The sequence below is a fragment of the Chiloscyllium plagiosum genome, unplaced genomic scaffold (genome assembly GCF_037043375.1).
Source record: "Chiloscyllium plagiosum isolate Xiang-an unplaced genomic scaffold, Cpla_swu_hap1 HiC_scaffold_45, whole genome shotgun sequence".
NCBI lineage: Eukaryota > Metazoa > Chordata > Chondrichthyes > Orectolobiformes > Hemiscylliidae > Chiloscyllium > Chiloscyllium plagiosum.
Genome location: NW_028270183.1, coordinates 67,345,810 through 67,372,290, shown reverse-complemented (window position 1 = coordinate 67,372,290; position 26,481 = coordinate 67,345,810). Strand labels below are relative to the sequence as shown.

The 26,481-nt window shown below is 46.3% G+C and overlaps 1 long non-coding RNA gene across 3 annotated transcripts; it reads right to left on the bottom strand.

The window, feature by feature from the left end:
* Positions 1–11: 11 nt before the first annotated feature.
* LOC148136725 (uncharacterized) lies at positions 12–18,619 on the bottom strand. 3 transcript variants are annotated; one of them, XR_015754478.1, is made up of 3 exons: positions 18,569–18,619; positions 3,187–3,294; positions 12–100 (listed from the first exon to the last, which is right to left on the bottom strand). It is a non-coding gene; the product is annotated as an uncharacterized LOC148136725 (long non-coding RNA). The 3 variants fall into 3 exon arrangements; XR_015754476.1 differs by lacking the exon at positions 18,569–18,619 and adding an exon at positions 8,000–8,103; XR_015754477.1 differs by lacking the exon at positions 18,569–18,619 and adding an exon at positions 5,157–5,306.
* Positions 18,620–26,481: the final 7,862 nt, after the last annotated feature.

Below are 26,481 nucleotides of genomic sequence, written 5' to 3'. Positions count from 1 at the left end.
TCTGCATAGGACTCCAGACCTATAGCAACGTGGTTGACTCTTAACTGCCCTCTGGGTAAACGCAGCAATAAATGCTGGCTGAGCCAGTGACAGCCTTATCCTGTGAATGAATAAAGAAAACAGATCAGGTTTTGTTCCTTCTCTAGTAGGTACATCCTACAAACTGATTCTGAAATGTTCTCGTACACACTGAACAAATACATTTCCATCCAAGCCCTTAACACTACAGCACTCCGAGGCTTTGTTGGTAAAGTTAAAACCCCTTATCATGCATCCATAATATTCTTACAGATAACTGAAGTCTCCTGGTAAAATTGTGTCTCAATTCCCCGCTGACTATTGGGAGAGAGTCTATAATACAATCCCATTAAGATGGTCATCCCTTTCTTATTTCTCAGTACCAACCAAATAACTTGCCTGGATGTACTCCCAGGAATATCCTCCCAAAGCCCAGCCATAATGTTATCCTAAATCAAAAACACCTCTCCCCCTGCTCTGTTGCCCCCTTTCTATCCTTGCTATAGCATCTATACCCTGGAACATTAAGCTGCCAGTCCTATCCATCCCTGAGTGAAGCCTCTGTAATTGCTGTAATATCCCAGTGCCATGTTCAAAACCATACCCTGAGCCTACCTCCCTGACTTGTAAGGCTTCTTGCACTGAAATAAATGCAGTGCAACTGGTCCGTCGCACCTCATTCTGTGACTTGCTCTTGCCTACCTTGACAGTCTGACTGGTGAACAGTACTAGCCTCAGACTCACCTCTTTTCTCACTATCTCTTTAGGATTACCCCGACTCCCTCACAGGTTTAATGCCTCCCGAGTGGCACTAGCAAATCTCCCTGCTCGTCAGGACCCCATGCTTTCCCCTTCCTATACCATTGGTACCAATGTACAATGACCTCCCACTGGTTATTTTCCCTTTTGAAAATACTCTGCTCCCTCAGAGACATCCTCGGCACTGGCACCAGGGCAGCACCACCCCATTCTGATGTCTCACTGTCAGCTGCAGAAACGGCAGACTGTGCCCCTGACTAGAGAGTCCCCTATCACCATCGATCTTGTGGAACTGGATATACCTCATATTATGTTAAAAGCCAGTCTCAGTACCAGTAACTTGATTGTCAGTGCTACATTCCCCTGAAAGTCTATGACCACCTACATTTTCCAAAACAGTATACTTGTCTGAGATGGGGATAGCCACAGGAGGCTCCTGCAGTACCGACCTACCCCTCCTAGCTTTCCCGGCGGTAACCCACCTACCTGACTGTATCTGCAGTATCCTGCATTCCTGAGACTGCCACCTATCACACCCCCCAGCTCCTGTCAATTCCTCACTGCCTTTAATCACTCCGCCACCAATCCATGCGATCCAAAAGGATTTGCAATCACACTTGCTACAGACATAATCATCAGGATCATTGAAACTCTCCCTAATCTCCCACATCCGACAGGAAAAGCACGCCACTCTACAACAGACCATCTCTCCTCCTTAACAATCTACAGACCAAAAGAAAGACACAGTCTTTCTGCTCGAAAAATACTGCTCGAGAATAATTTATTGCTTACGTTTGATATCTTAAACATTTAATCAAGAGACCATAAGACATTAAAAAGAAATCCTCACCTTACTCACTATTGTAGAATGAATAAAATAAAACCGACTAAGATTGATATTTGAAGAGACTGAAACTCATTGTGCTGATCCCTGGCTCGGAGTACTTCCAAGGGTGAGGTCTCTCTGAGGGCAGCTGTGAAATGTCTCTGTTTCTCTTCTCCGCCCACTCCATTTCCAGAGAGGTTTACAACTTCACAGCAAGTCAGCTCAGAGAGGTCACTGCTTGGTTTTATTCACTGGGGGTTGCCTTTGCTGCCCAGACCAGTATTTATTGGCCACCTTTACTTGTCTTGGAGAAAGTGGTGGTTAACCGCCTCCCTGAAATGCTGCAGTCCATGTACACCACAGTGATGTTTGGACAACAATCCCCCTCTGGCCCCACAACCCTCCCTATCTCTGTAATCACCCTCCGGCTTCAGAAATTACGTGTCCGTAGCAGAAGATTTTTATTTGGATTCATTTTTGTTTAATAAGCCCCCCCAAAAAAGTGAAATATTTCCCCCCAAACAAATTTCTGTTGATTGACCTTTTGGAGAGGCTGACACATGGACGTTGTAGTATTTTATCTCACATTTCCATCATTCTACGTGTACACTTTCTTTTAAACATTGCTAAAATGGGAGGCAATGGCTTAATGGTATTCCTGCCAGATGGGTAACATGTGCAATATTCCAAGTGTGAGGGTTAGAATCCCAACATACTGATGGTGGCATCGGAATTCAATACAATCTAGAATGAAAAGGCGAATGATGACCATGAAACTATTGTCGATTTTTAGAAACCCATCCTGTAGGGAAGGAAACGGTCATCCTCACCTGATCTGGCCAACATGTGACTCCAGACCCACAGCAATGTGGTTAACTCTCAACTGCCCTCAGGAAAAATACTTTAAAAACTGTTAACAAATACTCTGCAGGTATCTCTCAAAACTGGCTGTTCCCATTCGGATCAAATGAATTTCTGAATAACCTAGAGTGAAACTGAGTTTCAGCTTCACCTTCTCCCTGTCTCACATCAGTCTGTTTACACCCAACTCCAAAACACACTCATTGAGCCAAGCAGAACTCTCAGTGCAGCCCTGTCATTTTCATTGTCTGCTCACACTTACACTTCCCTCGGCCTCCTGTACTGTTCCAATGCATCTCAAAGGGGGCTCAGGAACAGCACCTCATCTTTCAATTCAGCCCTTTGTAACCCCAGAGTCAGCATGGACCTCAGCAGTTTCTGGATGAACAGACAGTTGTCAGAATCTGGAACATTCCACCTGAAAAGGTGCTGGAATTTGAGTCCAAAAGGATTTTTAATAAGAAGTTTGCAGGAATTGAAAATATGAAGTTTACATGTTAACATCATGAAGTAGGTGAGTGGATCTAAATTTGTGAGTTCTTTCAAAGAGACGAGGTGTAATTTGGATAAATCTGTGCTCCCTCTCAGGGCAGTATCTCCTTCCTCAGCTGCAGGGCCCAGAACAGAGCACACACCCAAAGGGTGATCCAACCACGAATTTGTACATCTTTCTGCTTAACAAAAATATTGGAGATATCTTCCCACAAACAGAACAGACAAACCTTTCTCCTTCCACAGTTAAATGCCAATGATATTCAGATCCTGATGACTCCATTGACTGTAAAAACTTGCTTTTGAGATCCCAGCCTCAATTATTCTGATTTAATATCCTATGAAATGAATTCACAAAACAAAACTCACAGTCAGTGCAGGAAGAATATAAAGACATACTTTTTTCTTGGTATGTGCTTGATGTGTAAATGCCTCTCTTCAAGTTGCACGTCTCCCCTCACCCATCCTAGGAAGGGGACATGCACCTGCGCCTCACTGTACCTTACCCCCAATAAAAATGGCGGCCACATCCCAGGACCTTTCACCGCCTGAGGGCCGCAGCCATTTTCCCATCTGCTGCAAACGCGGGATTAAGAGTTTCTAATTCAGACTTACGAACCACACAGAGTGTAATTAAAACTTCCCAGTCTAAAGTGACTCATTATCTCCCTGTCTCTGAGGCCACTCTCCCCTTCCCTGTTTGCATCTCCCACATTCACCAACGGCCGAGTCACGTGCCACTGCATCGGCCGAGTTACTGGTGACGTGTCATCCCACTGGCCACGCCCCTCATTCACTCCCATTGTTTGGATGACCAGCTGGTTCCACTTGGTCCACCAGTCCCACCACCTTTTCCTATTGGTTTGAAGCTGCCATCAATCAGCTGGACCCCATTGTGAGGTCAGTGGTGGTATCCTCCCACTGTCTGAATCAAACCTGAAAGGTGTATGGGTGGTGTCAATCAGGAACAGCAAGCAGAAGGTGCTGGGAAAGCTTAGCAGGTCTGGCAGCATCTGGGAACAGAAATGTATCCAGTGCCCCTTCCTCAGAACCGATGGGAGCTGGGAAAATTAGAATCTTGACAGCATGAAAACAGGTATTCGGCCCAAAATGTCCACAGCGTCCCTCCGAAGGGTATCCCACCCAGACCCATTCCCCTGCCCTACTACTGTATATTTCTCCTAACTAATGCACCTAACCTACACATCCCTGAATATTATGGGAAATTGAGCTTGGCCAATTCAACTAACCTACAGATCTTTGTATTGCAGGAGATAGGAGTTAAAGTGTAAATAACAGGGAGGGACAGAACCCAAAGAGAGACTGGAACATTTGGAAAGAAAAAGGAGTGGATTACGATCTGGCTGGGGGGGTGCATAGCTGTCAATGGAGGGGACAGGAACCTGTGTCTGGCAGCATCTCAGTGGAGGTGGCCGAAATGACAACTGATGATCTGTGTTCTGCTGCAAAAACAGACCCCGAGCTTCCAGCTGCCTGCCACTTTAAACACACGAGCCTGTTCCCTGGCCAACATCTCTATCTCATTACAGTGGAGTAATGGAGAGGGATGATGGGGAGGGAGAGCTGGGCATCGTCAGTGTACATATGAAACCCAACATGGTACTTTTGCACAATGTCACCTCCTGGCAGTATGTAGGTGAGATACAGGAGGGGCCAAGGATAGATCCACGAGGGACACCAAATGCAAGGAATTCAGAAAGGAAAGGGAGAGTGGAAATGGAGCAGGATTTTCCAACAACCGTGAGGTCAAATGTCAGTTTTTCACAGAATGGGAGAGAAGGACCATAACCAGAAAAGATAGAACAAGGAACAATGTCTGTGAATCGGTGAGGGGGACTGATGAGGAGGTGGAGGAGAAAAGAGAGTTGGAAAGTCTATGGTTTAGTGAGATTATGGTAAAGGGTCAAGATGAGATCTGATAAGGTTTGACATGAGATAAGATTGGAGAAAGATGTAGGTTTGGACAAAAACTGGGAACACCCCGTGAGACAGTTTGACTCAGTGGGCTAGTGGGAGGGAGGGAAGCAGCAGATCGGATTATCTCAGTCTCAGTGACAGAGAAACTCCATGTGCTCCAAACTCTTGTTGTTGGAGAGAAGGATGGAGGAGACAGGAGGATGGACAGTGTTTACAAAGAAACAAAACCTGGGTAAGTGATCTTTAAAGTGAGTGAACAAACCTAATGTATTTAAATTTTATCCAAAATATTAAAACAAACGACTGAAGTCCTGGTTCGAATCCCATCTTGGCAGATGGTGGAATCTGAATTCAAGAAAAAATAACTGGAATTAGGAATCTCCTGATCTCCATGGAATCATTGTCAATGGTGAAAAACATCCTGCCAACCTGACAGTGACCCAGCAAGCTACTCACTGAAATGATGACTGCAAAGTTTCAACAAAGTCATGAAACTGGATGGAACACTCGGCATTTAAGAAGGCACCATTTAATACAACCACAGAATCAGCCCTCTCGATGGTGCAATGTCCTCCAGACTAACATATGGTTTTTGGTGCCAAAATGTGCAGAGCTGTCTCACAGACCAATCAAGGAACAGTCTGACATAGTCATACTCAACCCTTACAGACAATGACCAGACACCACCATCACCATCCCAAGATATTGAAATTGTGGTGATGGAAAAGCGCAACAGGTCAGGCAGCATCCGAGGAGAAGGAGAATCGATGTTTCGAGCCTAAGCCGTTCATCAGCCAGACCTGCTGGGTTTTTCCAGCACCAGACTCTTGACTCTGATCTCCAGCATCTGCAGTCTTCACTTTCTCCTGAAATCTCTGGATATGTCCTGCCCCACCAGCAGGACAGACCAGGCAGAGGTCGTGGCACAGACAGAGAGGATTTGCCCTTGGAGCACTCAGCATTGACTCCGGACACCAGGAAATCTCATGGCTCCTGCTGATTACCACGTACTGTCCTCCCTTGGATGATGGATCAGTTCTCCTTCATGTTGAACAACATTTGGAGGAAGCACTGAGGAAGTAAAATGGTGTCAAACGTACTCTGGGTACAGGATTTCAATGTCCACAATCGAGACTACCTCTGCAACAGAATTACTGACTGAGCTGGTCAGGTCCTAAAGGACATAGCTGTTCATCTAAGTCTGCAGCGGGTGGTGAGGGAACCAACAATAGAGAAAAACATACTTGAACTCATTGTTATGAATTGACCAGCTACAGATACATCTGTGCATGACAGTATCAGTAAGAGTGACCATCACACATTCCTTTTGGAGACACAAGTCTTGGCTTAAAGTTGAGAAAAACCTCCATTGTGTTGAGTGACACTATCACCGTTCTAAATGGGATAGACTTTGAAGAGATGTAGGATCTCAAACTGGGTATCTCTGAGGCACTGTGGGACATCAACAGTAGCAGGACTGTACTCCAGCACAATCTGAAATCTCATGGGTTTGTACGTCCCGCACTCACCCATCACAATGGACAGTAAAGGAGGGCATACCATGAGCAGCACCAGGCAGACCTAAAAATGAAGTGCCAACCTGGTGAAGCTACCAAACAGGACCATCTGCATTTCAAACAGCATCAGCAGCAAGCAACAGAGCTAAACGATCCCACAACCAATGGAACAGATCGGAGCTCTGCAGTTCTGCCACACCCAGTTGTGAACGATGATGGACAATTAAACAACTCACTGGAGGAAGCATCACAGAAATCCCCACCTTTACTGATGAAGGGGCCTCACACATCCATGCACCAGATAAGATGACAGCATTTGCAGCAATCTGCAGCCAGAAGTGCAAAGTGAGATGATCCATCACAGCCTTCTCCAGTGGTATCCAACATCACAGATGTGAGTTTTAAGCCAGTTTGATTCAGTTTGAATAACATCAAGAAATGCTTAAGTCGTGCAAAGGCTACGGGCCCTGTCAATATTCTGGCAATAATACTGATGGCTTGTGCTCCAGAACTTGGCACCAACCAAGCCAAGTACCACTCCAGCACTGGCATCTACCGACAATGTAGAACATTGCCCAGGCATGTTCAACACAGGGCAATCGAACCCAGCCAATTTCCCTCTATCAGTCCACACTCGATCAACAGTAAAGTGATGGAAGATGTCATCAACAGGGCTACCAAGCAGCAGTTGCTCAGCAACAGCCAGCTGAGCGACACTCATTTTAGGCTCCACCATGGCAACTCGGGTCCCAATTGTGGTACCGCCCTGATTCACAACCTGACGACCAACTGAATTCCAGAGGTAAGGTGAGGGTGACAGCCCAGTCCCACTCCAAGATCACTATTTCTAGCTGATTCTACCCTTCTCTCAGCTCATATACTCTCATCCACCTTGTGTTATCTCCAGAATTCATTATCCAAACACACTCCTGGCCAGCTTCCCACATTCAACCTCCCTGTAATCTCAAGAAAAACTAAATCTCTGCTGCCCAAGTACTCCCTTGTACCAAAACATGTTGATCCATCAAAAGGCTCCTATTCATAATCAACAACATAGAGCCACAGAGATATACAGCATGGAAACAGACCCTTCAATCCAACCCGTCCATGCCGACCAGATATTCCAACCCAATGTAGTCTCACCTGCCAGCATCTGGCCCACATTCCTCAATTTAAAATTCTCATTCTTGATTGAATTCCTGGTTGTAATCATCCCTAGCTCGCCGCATCACACATCCTTGAAGACCTCGACAACCCATTGTGTTCGAAACACCCAATGATCTGTTCATTCATTATTTCACCTGTGTGGCTGCTTTTACAGTTGCCAAAGCAACATTTTCTGACATTCGCAGCCAAAACCTCACAGGTCTGCTTTCCTCCTTTAAGACATTCCTCAAAGACTGCTTATTTGGCAATGCTTTTGGTCACCTGACCTAATATCATCAGACTCTGACCTTATGTCTAAAGTTCCCAATAATATTTTTGTGAAATTATAAGCAGGATGATAAAACTACAAACTGTTCTTGATTTGGACATTACCTTCAAATCATCACTGTTGCTGTAATGAATACTCTGTAATGTCTCTTACCCAACCACATTGTAGGAGCACCTTCACCACACAAACTGCAGCTGTACAAGAAAGTCAAACATCACCCTCTCCACAGGCAACAGGGATTTGGCATTAATCACTGGAAGGAGAAACACAGTCGATGTTTCAGGGAGTGCAAAACGGATTACAGGGAATGAAAATGGTGCAGAATTTGATAGTTAGAAATGGAAGGAAAATGCACTTGCTTATTGGAAAAAATAATTCTTGACTGTCAAAGATTTTCCAGAAAAAAATTAATAAGCAGCAGATGGTCAGGGGCTGGGCGGCAGTGAAAAATAAACTTACAAAAATGACTGTAAATGTAATAGTAAAATACTAAACAGACTAAAATTACACCCATTGTTCGATACTAAGCAAGCTAGATATTGACAAAGTGGTCATGAGGGAGCCCAGAGATGAAGCAGAGCAGTATAAGCTGTTATGATCCCACATAGAGATGTATAGCACTGACACAGACCCTTCGGTTTAACTCATCCATGCCAACCAGGTATCCGAACCTAATCTATTCCCATTTGCCAGCACTTGGCCCATATCCCTGTAAACGCTTCCTAATCATATCATGTGTCTATTTAGATGCCTTTAACATGTTTTAATTGTACTAGCCTCCACCACTTCCTCTGGCAGATCATTCCAACCACTGCATGAAAGAGTTGTCCTTTAGGCCCCTTTGAATTTTTGCCCCGTTCACCCTAAAGCAATGCCCTCTACATCTGGACACTCCTACTCCAGGGAAACCACCTTGTTCATTTACTCTATTCATGCCCCTCATGATTGTATAAATCTCCATAACATCACCACTCAGCCTATGGCACTCCAGGGAAAACAGCCCCAGCCTTTTATGCCTCATCCTGCAGCTCAAATCCTCCAACCCTAACAACATCCTTGTAAGTCTTTTATGAAACCTTTCAAGTTTCACAGCACCCTTCTCATAGGAGGCAGGCCAGAATTGCACACAATATTCCAAAAGTGCTAACGAATGTCCTGTACAGCAACATGACCTCCCACATCCTATACTTAATGCTCTAACCAATAAAGGAAAATACACTGAACACCTTCTTCATCATCCTATCTACCTGCAATTTGACTTGCAAGGACTATGAACCTGCAGCCCAAGGTCTCTTTGTTCCGCAAGCGTCTCCAGGGCCTTGCCATTCAGTGTGTGAGAGGTAATTTCGGTTTAAACTTTAAGATGTGCCTGGACCACAGACTGATCTATAATAAAAGACAAAACCTTTGTTTCTTTTCTAACAACCATTTTATATACTCAAAAGTAGAGTAGTTTAAATTGTGCAGAATGCTGACAATTTGTGAGCGATAGTAAAAGCAAGCAGGCTCTTGATTAATGAAGCCATTCACACAGCAGAGAAGGATGAGTCCTTGGCTGATAAGACTCCAGGATGGAAGTACGACTTGAGACATCTGTTTCAAGATTAAAGCTTTTGACTGATAAGACTACAGGGTGAGAAAAACAACAAACTTTGGAGACTCTGGAGCCTTTTGTTGCAGACTTTGTGATAAAAATAATGATGTTTTTAAGAATGTGAACCTCATGGCTTGTTGGAGCCAAGGAGAGGAGGGACTTGTCCTATAAATAATGGAGACTTTGTAAGCCTCAGCGCGCATTTTCTTTAAGGGTGCCCGACTCTGCAGACTTGACTTGTTAATAAAACTTTGTTTTCCTGAATTTGTCTAGAGCGATTATTGAGAAGCGATTTTCGTTTCTAACAACTTGGGGGCTCGTCATCCGGGATCAACACTCCGGCCGCAAGGGGAGTTGAGGAAGGATATCGGAGAAGGTGCACCCTGCTGAGTTCAGCAGTCCCTGATTCCTTGCTTGTCGCCCCGCGCGGCTTGAGCGAGTGATATCCGGGAGGCTCAGGAAAACAAAGGAGGGGTGTACCCGAGGCAGTGGGGACGGTTAACGATCGAGTAATTTCGGTGCACCGAACCCAGGTAAGACAAAACTTGCGGGGACCGTGTTTCCGGAGGACTGGGTACCTACGGGGTGCCTGTGGATTTTTTTTTTTTCAGAGACGTGGGACTCAGGAATCTGGAGACCGGGGCTCGTCTGTGAGGGATTTTGCAGAGACCGTGTTTGAGGAGGAACGTGTACCTACGGGGTGCCTGTGATTTGTGTCACAGAGACGTAGGACACAGGAATCCAAAGACCGGGGGTGCCTGCAAAGGAACCTGGGCGATCACGGGACTGAAGGTCCGGGAATTGGCTACATTGTGATAGATTATCACGGGAAAAATACGAAGTCCTCGGAAATGGGAAATAAGGGATCTAAGGTGATTAAGGGAAAGGTAGGCTTAAACAGGGACAATGACACATACCCCGGGGTACCTGACGATAGTCCGTTAGGGAGAATGCTAAATAATTGGGATCAGGCTGGAAGAAAGGGAAAATCTAAAAGGAAGATGGTAAAATACTGTCAAAAGTGGTCCCAGAAACCTATTCAGGGCGACTCAGTGTGGTGGCCTAGATTCGGTACTGACGAAGACTGGGTCCGGCAAGCCCTCAATTTATATGTCAATTCAAAACCTGATGTTAATCTGGAAGAAAGTGATTATGCCCTTTGTTGGCTGCCGGTTACGATATCTTGTCAAATGCAGGTAACTAATAAAGACTCGAAAGGGCAGAAAGAATGGGACCCTTTAGATCACTTACCGCCGCCCTACGTGACCCCGTCTGCCCCACAGAATGTTCCTTCGGGTGACGACGATTCAGGGGAAGGGGAAGAAGATGGGGAGGAATCACAAACTACCTCAGGGGTACAGACCAGATCTCAAGCTGGAAAGGGTCACAGACAAGACCCTGTCTCGATTGCAAGAATGAATCCACTCCGGGAAGTGCCCATGGGGGGCGAGGAAGGAAGGACGGGATATGTGAACGTTCCCTTGACGAGTACTGAAGTACGGAATTTCAGGAGGGAGATGAAGGGTCTACTAGAGGACCCCATGGGACTTGCTGAACAATTGGATCAGTTCCTGGGTCCGAATACTTACACGTGGGAAGAGATGTGTTCCATCATGAAAACATTGTTCTCTAGCCAGGAGCGTCAGATGATACGACAAGCTGCGCTCTTGGTCTGGGAGAGAGAGGGGGGAGAAGGAGGGGAGCAGAAGTTTCCCCTCACCGACCCCGAGGGGATAAGAACACGGAGGGAGGACGGCGCAACATGAGAGACATGCGGGAATATTGGATAAAAGGAATAAGACACGCAGCCCCGAAGGGGCACAATTTTACCAAGGCCTTTGGTAATCATCAAAATCCGGAGGAAACCCCTACGGACTTCCTAGACAGGATTAGGAAGAATGTGCAGCAGTTTGCTGGGGTGGACCCTGAGACGGACGTGGGGCAACAACTCATACGGGTAGAGTTTGTATCAAAGGCCTGGCCGGACATACGAAAGAAGTTAGAGAAAATGGATGATTGGGATAGTAAATCTTTAAGTGAATTACTACGAGAGGCGCAAAAGGTGTTTGTGAGAAGGGACGATGAGAAGCAAAGGAAGGCGACAAAGATAATGATGCAAACGGTGCAACAAATGACAGCTGGAAGAAAGGAAAAGGGAGAGCCGTGGCAGAAACAGGAAAGGGGAGAGTCGTGGCAAGAGCAGAGGAAAAGAGAACCATGGCCGGAACAAAGGAAGAGTGGAGGAACGCGAGACCGCGACAGGGAAACGAAGAGGACACTCAGATGTTACTATTGTAATGAAGAGGGACATTTTAAACGGGAGTGCTCCCGCTACAAGCGGGAGGTGAGGTCGTACGCCCTGATGGAGGAAGATTAGGGAGGTCGGGGGTTCCTACCCTTGGGGCAAAAGGACTATCGACTGGAACCCCTGGTAAACTTGAAACTAGGGCCCCAAGGATCGGAGATCACATTTATGGTGGACTCGGGAGCCGAAAGATCAAGTATAATCCAAATACCCCCCGGCACCCGAGCAGGAGGAAAAGTTATGGGGGTATCTGGAATTGGAGGACAGAAATTACAAGTCCCAGTGGTAGAGGACGTGGAAATTGGATATGAAAACAGAACTACTAAACGAGACCTCCTTCTACTGCCATCGGCGGGATTTAATTTGTTAGGAAGAGACTTGCAGGTCAAACTAGGGATCGGAACGGTACCAAGTAACGGGGAAATGGTGGTAAGGTTGTTCGCCCTCACCGAAGAAGATGATCAACAAATAGACCCGGAAGTTTGGTACCGAGAGGGGAACAGAGGGGGTCTAAACATCAAACCTCTCCAAATCACCATGTTACCAGGAAGAGGCCCGGTAAGAAGGAAACAATACCCGATTGCTATGGAAGGACGGGAGGGGTTACAACCTGTGATAGAAAGATTAATCACAGATGGACTACTGGAGGAATGCATGTCCTCTTTCAATACTCCAATACTCCCTGTGAGGAAGCCGGACGGGACATATAGGCTGGTGCAAGACCTGCGGGGGTTGAATGATGTAGTCCAGGCTAGATACCCGGTGGTACCTAATCCCGACACGTTAATGAGTAAAATTCCCCCTGAACATGAATGGTTCAGCGTAATAGATCTGAAGGATGCTTTTTGGAGTTGCCCCCTTGACGAAGAAAGTCGGAACCTTTTTGCCTTTGAATGGGAGAATCCCTTCACAGGACGAAAGCGACAGTTAAGATGGACGGTCTTGCCGCAGGGATTCACGGAGTCACCCAATTTGTTTGGACAAATACTGCAGCAGATCTTAGAAGGATTTCAGTGTAACGCGGAGAATCAATTGCTCCAATATGTCGATGATCTCTTACTCTCAGGACCAAGAGAAGAGGAGGTACGAGCAGACACCGTTGCCCTGTTGAACTTCCTGGGGAAACAGGGTCTACGCGTCTCCAGGACAAAACTCCAGTTTGTGGAGCGAGAAGTAAGATATCTGGGCCATCAAGTCAGTAAGGGGCACCGCCGTATCACGCCAGAACGAATATCAGGAATTACGGGTATGCCAATACCCAGGACGAAGAAGGAAGTCAGACAATTCCTGGGACTACTAGGATATTGCCGGATATGGATTGAAAGTTACACCACTTTAGTAAAATTTTTGTACGACAAACTGGGACAAGAAGGACAAAAGGTGGACTGGTCAGATGAGGAGGAGCAGCGATTTAATATTATTAAAAATAAACTGATTCGAGCTCCGGTATTGGCTTTACCCACCCTGAAGGAACCGTTCCAGTTATATGTTAATAGCGCCGGCGGAATTGCCCAGGGTGTGCTCACTCAGCTGCGGGCAGGGAAACGTCAGCCGGTTGCATTTTTGTCAAAAATGTTAGACCCTGTGTCATGTGGATGGCCGACCTGTATACAGGCAGTGGCAGCTACGGCAATGTTAGTAGAAGAGGCCCGAAAACTTACCTTTGGAGGAAGGATCACAGTATACTCCCCACATTCGGTTAGTGCCATACTGGCTCAGAAGGCTCACCGCTGGTTAACAGACTCTCGCATCCTAAAGTATGAGACGATTTTGATGACCGGGAACGATCTCAATTTTGCAAAAGATCTCAGTTGCAACCCAGCCCAGTTTCTGTACGGACGTCCTGCAGACGGGGAACAGGAGCATGATTGTGTGGAATTTGTGGACTTGCAGACCAAAAGCCGAGAGGACCTGCAAGAAGCCCCGCTGGGTGAGGGACAGGAACTGTATATCGACGGGTCCTCCCGGTGCATCAGTGGAGTACGATACAGTGGCTATGCTGTTATAGATGGTGCAACGAAACGGACGATTGAGTCTGGACGACTGCCCGGGAAGTGGTCAGCCCAATCCTGTGAGTTGTACGCCCTCCAGAGGGCCCTGAAGCTGTTGGAAGGGAAAGTGGGGACCATATATACTGACTCAAAGTATGCATACGGAGTCGTTCATACTTTCGGGAAAATCTGGAAAGAGCGAGGATTGATAACTTCCCGGGGAAAGGAATTAGCTCACGAACAAATGATCAGCCTAACGTTGGAAGCCCTGGCGTTACCTACGGAACTTGCAGTAGTCCATGTACCCGGTCACCAGAAGGGGTCGACACCGGAAGCGGTGGGAAACCGGCTGGCAGACGAGGAAGCCAAGCGGGCAGCGGTCGAAAAATCCGTCCAATTGTTAACGTTAATACCGTTGAGGGAGGGCCTCGCTAAACAACCCGTCTTCACCCAGGGGGAGATTGATAAAATGGATCAATTGGGTGCCCGGCTAGATACTAACGGGAAGTGGACGGTTCCTGATGGGAGACAAGTACTGAACAAACAGATCACCCGGGGTATTCTGCACCGATTACACCATCAGACCCACTGGGGGGTGCAAGCCATGTGTGACACAATCCTGAGAGACTATGTATGCAAGGGGATATACACATTAGCCCAACAAGAGGTAGTCGGATGCCCCACTTGCCGGCGTATTAATCAGAAAGCCATGCGTTCTATGCCAGCTGGTGGTCAGCCCCTTGCGATTAGGCCATTTCAGAGAATCCAAGTTGACTTTACAGAATTACCCCCAGTACAGAGATGGAAATATCTGCTAGTAATAGTAGACCATTTCACTCACTGGGTAGAGGCTTTCCCAACTGCCAAAGACGATGCACCAACCGTGGCCCGACTGTTGTTAGAGAAAATAATCCCGAGATATGGCATAATGGAATCTATTGACTCCGATTGCGGGACGCATTTTATTTCTAAGCTACACCATTTGATCTGTAATGCCCTGGGTATCCAATGGAAATTCCACACACCCTGGCATCCTCAGAGTTCGGGTCGAGTTGAGAGAATGAATGGCACGCTCAAGACCCAATTGACTAAGCTGATGTTAGAAACTAAGTTACCCTGGCCAAAGTGCCTGCCCATTGCCCTAATGAGGATACGTACGGCACCTCGCCGAGATGTCGGGGTTTCCCCCTATGAAATGCTCTTCGGATTACCGTATTGGAGTAAGGTTGATGGATGTCCCACTCTACAAGGCGGGGATGTATTTATCCGAACCTATTTACTGGCCTTATCCCGTTCTTTTGCAGAACTCCGAAGGAAAGGTCTCCTGGCTCAGACTCCACCGCTCGACTTCCTCCTGCATAAGGTGGAGCCCGGAGATTGGATACTTGTTAAGACCTGGAAGGCCGAAAAGCTCCAGCCGCGGTGGGAAGGACCGTTCCTGGTTCTGTTAACAACTGAGGCAGCTGTTCGAACGAAAGAAAAAGGGTGGGTCCACGCATCAAGGATAAAGGGGCCCGTTCCGCCTGAAGAAGAAAGCACCTGGACATGCGAGCAAGGGGACAAGCCGTTGTCGGTAAAACTGAAAAGACAGCAATAATGAACTCTACTTGGGACTGTATTGGTGGGGATATTGATCAGTTTACTCCTGTATGTGGGGGAGGGTGAGGGGAGATGTGACAAATGTCGAACTACAGTAAGACTTGGGATTCGAATCTATTCGGGATCATTTGTGTCCCATTCCTATGTGGACGATAGGTGTTACGATGTGAGTGCACGCCATGAATGTTGGGAGGATGGGAGACCCTATTATCAGGTATATAATAAAGGATACGGTGGCAAAATCCATGGATGCCCTATAAATGACCGCTGGGTGTGTATTAGCAAAACTGGGAGGTGGGACCTATCCTCCGTGTTGCTCAGGGAGCAGGTTGACAGAGTCAAGGAGACCAAGATACAGATCCCTGATCGGGGGTTGGGGAAAGAGCAAGGCCGACAGGGAACGGTCGTGCTCCCTAAAGTGCCATCTGTATACGAAGAGGTAGAAGGACAGATTGAACTCCCTGATGTTACACAAAACCTGTTTATTGATCTCACCTCTAGAATAGCCACTGTTTTAAATGTTAGCAATTGCTGGGTCTGTGGGGGGCCGCATATGTCGGAACAATGGCCGTGGACTGGTCAAAGCTTAGACATAGGGGAATTGCTGCAAACCACTTGGACTCGTGACAACGACAGAAAAAGCCAGGGGTGGAGACTGACAAACAGCCCTGAGGGCCAGTTCTGTATTGAAGGCAAGGGGACCGTGAAGGTAGGGATTAGCCCCTGTCAGAATATATTGGATGCAACCACGCGAGTATGGTGGCCTGAGAATATTGCTTGGTACATTGCAAACCGAGATCATCAAAATTGCATTCGGTTACGTTCTGATTCCTCCTCTTACGAGCTCAGTGCTGACCCTTCCGATGGCATGAAAAGAGTGTGGAGCGGTGGTTGTCAGGGGAATCAATGCTGGAATAATCCTGTCCAGACTCTGCCACGGGGTCAACAATCCGAATACTGGAATTGCAGTGGTCCTGGTCCTTATGAGGGCGTCCCTGGGGTAAAGGAGTTGTGGGATGACGTTGTGAGGCAGGGAGGGCCTGCTCCAGATGGCCTATTTTGGATATGCGGTAATCAGGCATACTCCAAACTGCCCATGGGATGGGCTGGGGTATGCTTCCTGGGTCTAATACGACCTGCGTTCTTCCTATTACCCCGGGAGGAAGGCGATGATTTGGGAGTTAAACTCTTTGACTCCCTGCGTAAGTCGCCAAGGGATATCCAAATCGGTGATTGGGGGGATGAGTGGCCACCGGCCCGGATTATTGAATACTATGGGCCGGCTACTTGGGCACAGGACGGATCATGGGGATATCGTACTCCAATCTATATGCTAAATCGAATTATCAGGCTCCAAGCAGTCGTAGAGGTCATTACTAACCGGATTGCCCTGGCCCTAGAGCTGTTGGCTCAGCAGCAGGATCAGATGAGGGCTGCTATATATCAAAACCGACTTGCCTTGGATTATCTGTTGGCCTCGGAGGGGGGTGTGTGCGGGAAATTTAACCTGACAAACTGCTGTCTAGAAATTGACGATAATGGTAAAGCGGTTTTGAAAATTTCCGATGAAATTCGGAGATTGGCCCATGTGCCAGTACAATCCTGGCGTCCTCTTAGTGGCATCGGATGGTGGGATGGTCACCTAGGTGGTAGCTGGTGGCGCACGGCGTTGCTGGTGGTTGGGGGCGGCATGATTCTTCTTCTCGTATTACCCTGCCTAACTCCCTGTATTCAGTTTTTAATTCAGAAAAATAATTCCCGACTCCAGGCAGTGGTGGTTCCACAACATGGGACACGGGAACTTAAAGTGATGATGCTGCGAAAGACCAAGGATTTCCCGGGCCCTTGAGGGAAGGGGGGGCGGGGGGGGGGGGGGGGCTTATCTTGGTCAGGCACATCTTAAAGAAAGAAAAGGGTGGAATTGTGAGAGGTAATTTCGGTTTAAACTTTAAGATGTGCCTGGACCACAGACTGATCTATAATAAAAGACAAAACCTTTGTTTCTTTTCTAACAACCATTTTATATACTCAAAAGTAGAGTAGTTTAAATTGTGCAGAATGCTGACAATTTGTGAGCGATAGTAAAAGCAAGCAGGCTCTTGATTAATGAAGCCATTCACACAGCAGAGAAGGATGAGTCCTTGGCTGATAAGACTCCAGGATGGGAGTACGACTTGAGACATCTGTTTCAAGATTAAAGCTTTTGACTGATAAGACTACAGGGTGAGAAAAACAACAAACTTTGGAGACTCTGGAGCCTTTTGTTGCAGACTTTGTGATAAAAATAATGATGTTTTTAAGAATGTGAACCTCATGGCTTGTTGGAGCCAAGGAGAGGAGGGACTTGTCCTATAAATAATGGAGACTTTGTAAGCCTCAGCGCGCCTTTTCTTTAAGGGTGCCCGACTCTGCAGACTTGACTTGTTAATAAAACTTTGTTTTCCTGAATTTGTCTAGAGCGATTATTGAGAAGCGATTTTCGTTTCTAACAAGTGTACAAGTCCTGGGATGAAAAACGTGTTGCTGGAAAAGCACAGCAGGTCAGGCAGCATCCAGAGATCAGGAGAATTGACATTTCGGACACTCATGTCCGAAATGTCGATTCTCCTGATCTTTGGATGCTGCCTGACCTGCTGTGCTTTTCCAGCAACACGTTCTTCAGCTCTGATCTCCAGCATCTGCAGTCTTCGCTTTCCCCTAGTGCATAAGTCCTGCCCTGACTTGCTTTTCCAAAATGCAGCATCTCACATTTATCTAAATCAATCCGTATCTGATCAATATCTCACTGTAACCTGAGATAACCTTCTTCACTATGCACAATACCTCCAATTTTGAATGACCTGCAAACACAGTTACGATAGCAAGACATTTAAATGAATGACGAAACAAATCCAGAAACAAACATCCATTTCTCTGAGTTTGAATGTGCTCTGTGTCAATCCTGCCCAAAGACTCTGTACCAGAGAAAGGCTGCACATGCGCCTCGCTGCACCTTGCCCCCTACAAAGATGGCGACCGCGCACGTGTCGAGTGAATCGTTGCTCCGAATAAAGATGGCGGCACTCACTCAGGCCTGCAGCCGCGCTGAGGCAATTCCCCATTTACTACAAACACGGGACCGGGACGTTCAAATTTGTGTTTTCCGACGTGCACAACATGTTTGGAATACCTCTCCGCTCATAGCAACACAGTTTTTCTCCCGTCTCCCTCTGTTTATTTATTTTTTTCCTTACCGTATCTTTTCGCTCCATAACTTCCCGAGCATTCATCACAGCGACTCTCCGCCACGCGCGAGGGTGATCACGTGGTTTAGTCTAGTTCCGCCCATCGTTCACTTTGATTGGTTGGAGGACCAACCTTCCCCCAGGTCCTCCAGCTCCGCCCATCGTCCTTTCATTCGTCCGGTGCTGACATCAATTACCCGGGGTCCCTTTGTTGGCTAGAGCATGCGCGGTGTGTCCTGATCTGTTGGGTAATGTGATGAGAGTGTTTATTGAGAGGAAGGATTCCCTTTGTGTGAGCTCTGCAGTAGATTTCCTTTATTCATGGAGGGCATTGACTTCCTCGTCATGACTGTATAGCTGTGATTGATGAATCAATGCCATCTGAAACAGTATATAAACACCACATTTTCACAACATCTGAGATCTTCAGCACATTGTATCACGCTCTTCTTTGGAAACAAAAAAAAACATGAAATGGAGCCTCAAGGAATCGGAGCATTCATCCCCTCCAGCTTGTTCCCCCCATTCTATCAGATCATGGCTGGGCCAACCCAGACCTCAGCACCTCTTTTATGCTTGATCTGCATAGCCCTCAACTGCTCAATATTTCAAAAATCTATCTGCCCTCTTTTAAAATAATTTGAGATAGAATCATAAATTCTCTACTGTGTGGAAACAAGTCCTTTGGCCCAACAAGCCACACTGACCCTCTGAAGAGTAACCCAACCAGATCCATTCCCCTACCACATTTAACTTTCACAATTATTTGGGCTAGAAAATTCTGGCCATTCACTGAGATAAAAAAATTCTTTACATGTTTTACAAAATGAATTTTCCATTATGTAATGTCCCCTGGTTTGAGACTTCATTGGTGCTAGAAGATCTAGTCAACATCTACCCTGTCAAGCTCCTCAGAATCTTGTTTCCATAAGATCACCCCTTATATTATGTGGGTGGCACAGTGGTTCGCAATGATGTATCACAGTGCCAGAGACCTGGGTTTAATTCCTGCCTCAGGTGACTCTCTGTGTGGAGTTTGCACGTTGTCTACGTGGGTGCTCCAGTATCCTCCCACAATCCAAAAAAATGCAGGTTAGGTGAATTGGCAATGCTAAGTTGCCTGTAGTGTGAGGTGAAGGGGTAAATGTAGGGGAATGGGTCTGGGTGGGTTGTGCTTCGGTGGATCGGTGTGGACTTGTTGGGCCAAAGGGCCTGTTTCCACACTGTATGTAATCTGTTTGTCGAGATTCAATTGAATAATGACCTAACCTGTTTAGCTATTCTTGATAGGTCAACCTTTTCGTCCTCGAAGCAGCTAGCTGAATATTTTTTGAATGGTCTCCAATACTGGTTTATCCCTTATTAAATATGGGAGCTAACATTGTATACAGTACTCCAAGTGAGGCCTCAGCAACAGCCAGTGTGGTTAACCAATCCTCACTCCATGCAAATACATTGCCTCTGACACAGTGAGGTCCTGTATTATGCAATTAAATTTTCTGAAGTACCTTATCATTTGCATTTTCAAATTCCAAATACAGAACATCATTGGATTGCCCTTTATCAGCCCTGCTTGTTATCTCCTCAATGCACTGTCACAAACTTGTCATAGTGTCTCTTTCACAAAACCAGTCTACCATGTTTAATGATAAGCTTTTCCAAATGTCCTGCTATTTATTACTTTAATATTCGACTCTGCCGTATTACAAAAGCAGATACTAAACTAACTAGTCTACAGTTTCTTGATTTCTGTCTCACTTCCCTTCTTGAACAGGTTCATCAATCCACTGGATCCTTCCTGTATCCCCTGATTCTGGAATATTCCAATCGATGCCTTGAATATCTCTGCAGTCAGTTGCCTTAAAAATGTTTGATCCAGGCCATTAGGTCCTGTCTGCCTTTAGTCCTATTACTTGGTCAATACTTTGTCCCTTGTGACAAAGACTGTTATAACATTTTTCTACCCATGATTAACTTGCTTATTTGCTACCTTTGGGATGATAACAGTATCCTCCTTCATGAAGATCAATATAAAATATAGTTTTAAATTATCTGCTGTTACCTTGTACCCATTATCAATTCCACAGTCAGAACCTCCAAGGGTTCGATGCTGACTTTAGATATTCAATTTTTATATACCTGTACAACTCTTGCCATTCATTTTTGCTTCTTGCCAATTTAGTTACATGATCAGTTTTCCTCTTTTTAGTCATCCGCGGCTATGTCATTCTTTTCCTTATGGGTACTGCCCTTGACTGCCTTTATTACCCACGGGCGGTTCACCTTTCTCTTCGAGTTCTCCTTTTTGCTTCAAATTAACTTTTGCTAAGAATTATGTAAAACAAAACTCATCATATTACAGTGACTGAGCATGTGATTTTTTTAAACGTTGGATGCCTTAATGTTCTCATTGGGTTTTGCTGTTTCAAAGAAGAGCTGAGATCATCTGCAAAGGAGGTGGCAGCTGATTCACTGTTAATTTCCAAACTTAATTTGAATATTTGCAAAAAGAAATTATTTGCATTACTGTGAGAGCAGGGATCTAGCCAAATAGCTATTTTAAAAAGGTGGCACAGTTGTGATGGGTTGAATATGGGCCTCTGATTTCAAAAGCACAATGTGATCCAACTGGTCTTCTATTCTGTGCTGTACTAATTCTTTCTGATTGAGATGACTGGGTTGGCATGTGCGCAGGTTGTAGCAGGATCTCTGACTGCCACAAACCGATCTGGGGGGACAGCTCCTGGGTCAGTGACAGTGCTGTTGGACTAATAGAGGCAGCAACATTCAGACTTCATGAAGCAACTGCGAACCAGGGCTGCGAACCCACAATCCAAAGAACTGCAGGTTAGGTGAATTGGTCATGCTAAATTGCCATAGTGTCCAGCGATGCACAGTTTCGGTGCATTAATCAGGGGTAAACGTTGAGGAATAGGTTTGTTTGGGATACTCTTTGGAGGGTTGGTGTGGATTTGTTGGGCTGAAGGGCCTGTTTCCACAACGTAGGGATTCCATGCTCTGAGTAATTTGGGGGATCTAACAGAATCCTGGTACTCAGAGGGTTCTCTGTTAGTTAAAATTGTATTGCGCACTCAGCTTATGTTACCTTCTGAAGCTATTTGAGGTAGACTGCTCTGTGCAATTTCACAGAACAGATGCCCTCGAAGCAATCATGGAACAGCTATTTTAGACCTGATAATGTGATTGATTAATGAGCTCAAAGTAAAAGACCCTTTTGGTAAGATGCAATGCAGCATGATAGAATTTAGCTTGAGGGTGAGGAATTTGGTTCTTCAACTAGTATCTAAACTTAAAGGCAGTTACAAGGGTATAAGGTAGTAGTTCGCTAAACTGGAATGGGACTATAGTTAGAATGTTAAAGCAGAAGAATATATTGGATTAATCACCTCCTTGAGCAGGTGATTAATCCAAGGATTCTAGCTCAGCCCTAAATTTGAAGTTCAAGTTCTAAACCTGTCAGTGAGCAATGGAAAATAACAAAGAACAATGTCAATCATTTATTGTCTCTCCTGACTCTGCTTCTATTGCCACTGAGTACTCCTTTAAGTTCGACGAGTCAATGACAAAAGATTGAAGAGAAATCCTTCCATTCCCTTCTGCCATCAGAGAGCCATAACCGCTTTAATATGGGGAGGAAACGCAGCCAGCAGGATGACTCAGATGAGGACATAGTGCTGGACCAATGGCCTCTCCAATGGATTAGGGTGAGTGGTGGTACCAATTACTGGGATTTCAGTGCTTGGAATAGTTGGTCCTCTCCATGTTCGAGGTATCTTGCCAGGAGATTCAGATGGAGAGGACGAGGACCATATGGTGTAACGGGTGTGAGCCAACAGTTGGGCAGGGTCTGAGTTTTTGAAAAGAAATTGAGTACTACTCAGTAATAATGTGCCCAGAGTTTATAAATCTTGAAGAAGGATAAATATTTCACATTGTTAATCTTTGTGATCGAGTTCCCATGCAGTGAAGACAAAGATTCATATTTACTGGGATTCCTTGCTCACCCAATCAGGTACACACAAGCTAAATCTGACTGCTAAGAATGTTCCTGAATTTACACTTTTCTACTGTCCATTAAAGGTGATAATAAGATAGAAAAAAAGGGGGTGTTTGCAGAGGAATTTGATTTGTACAAGAGACATTTGTGCAGATAATAAGAGGTATTCTAATTGGAAGGATATGGTTAGTGATATCCTGCAAGGATCAAGGTTGGAGCCCTAATTATTCGCTATTCATAACGAAAGGAAAGCCACAATCAAAATTTGGGGCCACTCTACAGATTACAGCGATTTCGAGTGTAGGTAGATGAAGCATAGCAGTAGAAAGCAATCTTGATAGATTCAGTAAATGAAAATAACGACAGATGGGTTTGTGTCGGCAAGTGAGAGGTTGGATCAAAATAAAATGTTTCTTGATTGTGAAAATAGAGAGAGAGAGAGAGTGGAGTCCAAACAAACTTGGTGGGATTGATCCAGCTGTATAGTTCATGAATATGTCACAAAGTTGTTCAGAAAAGTGATCAACAGGCCAGTGGAATGTTGACATTGATCTCTACAGAAGACTAGAAACCAAAGGCTGAGACGTCGTGCATCAGCAAATCAGAACCTAGTTAGACCAAGCTGTCAGGGCTGGGCACCATGGCTTAAGGAGAGTATCACTCTGAGTGAAAGTGCAGTGTAGATTTACTGAAGTGATACTTGGATTCCAAGGCTTAACTTAAGAAGAAAGATTAAACAGATAAAGTGTAAGAGTCAGAACATCGAGGTGTGATAACGGGGAACACTTTTATACACAGAAATGGATAAAGTTTGATAAAGTTCCACAAACAGCGATTGATTGGAAATCATTTGCGAGTTTTAAATCTGAGGTTGGTAGATTTTGAATGAAAATACTGAAGGATTATGAGACAAAGACAGGGATTTGTCATGATGATGAAGATTACCATGATTTGGGTGGATGGTGGAATAGGCTCAAGAAGCTAAATAGCCTCCTCGTGTTCTGATGATGATGTAACCGTGGTACCCTTATTCTCTGCAAGTGCAACTCCTGTTGTGTTTCTGGTTATTTGTCAGAACCTGGCAGCAAATTAGTGACTGGAGTCCTGGCCAGAAAATTATCAGTATGAAGGACTTCGCCGGTCTTAATGTGTTTCACAGATGATGAAATGACACAGCCAACATTTACTAATCCTGATAAATATTGGGATAGTTTGATGGGATCACTTGTGATGCAGCATGATTAGCATGTCTGAAGATACTCCAACTATTTTTTAAGTGTTGCTGTTGTCTGCACTCAGTCCGGTGTTTTCGTGGATTACTGAGCAAGTTTTACTTGAGTCAGGGGAAGCAGCTCACTTCACTCTGTACTGTTTGTCTTCCTGTCTTTAACTGTCCAGTATTATTTGAGCATGCCCTTCTCGGGGAGACAAGCCAGTTTCTCTCCATTCACCGTGGAGATGGTGTAACATGCATGGAGGAGGAGGAGCTGCGTGCACAGCACCAGGTGTCACTCCTTAGGCTGCGAGGACAAGCCTTGAAGGAAAATCCCAAAACAGAGCTGGCCTGGTTGGAGCCCCAGAAAAAGGGAGGCGCTTACCTATGCAGCGATGTGAAGCTGAATAGCCTTTCAAAAATGTGATGTTAGAATGTGCAGCTCCTTCCAGTAATCCTTTCCAGAGAAGGGAGGAAAACCGGAGTCTTTTCTCATTGCAGTAACCCTGTTGTCCAGAATCTAGGTATTCACACCATCATTCCCCATAACACTGTCGTGGATTTAGTAGAATGAAGTCAATTTTGATTTTTTGTTTCAGATTTTTAAATTCGTTCTTTGAATTTAGATGTTTCCGGTAATGTTGGTATTTGTTACCTTTCCCTCATTCTCGAAATGGTCACGGTGGTGAGCTGCCTTGAGCCACTGAAGTCTGCTGGGTAAACATGAACATATCAAGCCTCGCGTGCTGTTAGGTTTGGAGCTCAGGGTTCTGTAGCAGACTGATGACGGGTCAGGCTTTTCAACATTTTGTTTTTCACTGGATGTCAGCACTGCTGGCAAGGCCAGTGTTGTTGTCCCTTCTTCATTGCACTCTTGCCCTCTCTCCTGCACCTTCTCCCTCCCCCTCTCTCTCGCCCCCTCTATTTCGCCCTCTCTATTCCGCTCTCTCCCCCTCTCTATTCCGCGCTCTCCCCCTCTCTCACACGCCCCCCTCTCTTCCCCTCTCTCTCACGCCCGCCTCTCTCGCCCCCCTCTCTCTCTCCCCACTTTCCCCCCCTCTCGCCCCTCTCCCCCTTGTCTCTCCCCCTCTCTCTACCCCATCTTTCTACTCCCTCTCTCTCCTCCTCTCATTACCCCTATCATTCCCCCTCTCACTCCCCCTTCTGTCTCCCCCACTCTCTCACCCCTCAATCCCCGTGTTATTCTCTCCCTCTCTCCCCCTCTCTCGACCCCATCCCTCTACAGCCTCTCACTCCCCCCTCTCACTTCTCCCTCTCACTCCCCCCTTTCTCCACATCTCTCTCCCCCTTTTTCTCTCCCCTCACTCCCCGTGTCATTCTCTCCCTCTCTCCCCACTCTCTCCCCTCTCTCATTCTTCCCCACCCTGCTCTCTTGCGCCCTCTCTCCCCTATCATTCTCACCCCTCTCCCCATATCTCGCTCCCCTCTTTTCGCCCGCCTCTCTGTCCCTCTCTCCCCCAGCCTCCCCTCCCCTTCTCTCTGCCCCCTTTGTCTCCCTTTCTCTCGTCCCCTCTCGCTCTCCCACTCTCCCTTCCACTCTCTCTCCCCCCTCTCTCTATCCCTCTGTCTGTTTCCCCCCTCTCTGCATCCCCCTCTCTCTCCCCCATCTCTCTACCGTCTTTCCCTTCCCCCCCACACTTCCTCCTCTCACTCCTCCTCTCACTCCCCATCTCTCTCCCCATCTCTCTCACCCCTCACTCCCCGTGTTATTCTCTCCCTCTCTCGACCCCATCCCTCTACCGCCTCTCACTCCCCCCTTTCACTCCCCCCTCTCTCTACCTCTCTTTCTCACCCCTCACTCCCTGTGTCAATCTCTCCCCATCTCTCTCTCCCTCTCATTCTCCCCCTCCCTCCTCTCTCGCCCCCTCTTTCCCCTATCATTCTCACCCCTTCCCCCTATCTCGCTCCCCTGTTTCGCCCCCCCTCTGCCCCATCTCTCCCCCAGCCTCCCCTCCCCTTCTCTCTGCCCCCTGTGTCTCCCCTTCTCTCGTCCCCTCTTGCTCTCCCCCTCTCCCTTCCACTCTCTCTCTCCCTCTCTGTATTTAACCCTGTGTTGTCAATTGATCTCACAGCTTCCGATATACTGTTTTCAAGGCTCCATCCGTTGCCACATCTTATATTTGCTAGTATCCTTTTCAGACTGTCCTTCAGCCACTCAGTGACATCCCAGACTCTGCAACCAGGGAGGCAGCGTGCTACCTGGTGTCGCATCTACACTGTCATAGACATCTGCCTGATGCCCGAACAATGCAATCCCCTTATCACTATTGCTCTCCCACTTCTTTTGTTTTCCTTCATTAAATTCAGAGAAGGTTCATTTAAACTCGGAAGCAACAAATGTAACTTTTCGATTTGAAAATGGAGGGAGGCAGAAAACAGGGCCACTGCTGAAATTCTGCCCAAGCAACAATGTTAAACCTTTTCATCGTTCTGTGTTTCCTAACATTGATACATTTCCTGTACTATAGTATTGAAGTATTTCAGGGGGTGCGTGCTGCCTTGTTACGGAAATAAGAATAAACGACCTAGTTCTCCAAAAATAACTAGTTGCTTTCATTCAGAAAGTGGTTGCTGGTTCCTCTCGTGGCGGCCAGAGGGGATCACTCTCCCTCACCTCACGGCCCTGGCACGAGTCACCTGTTACCTCCTCTCACTTCCTCGTTGTCAGAC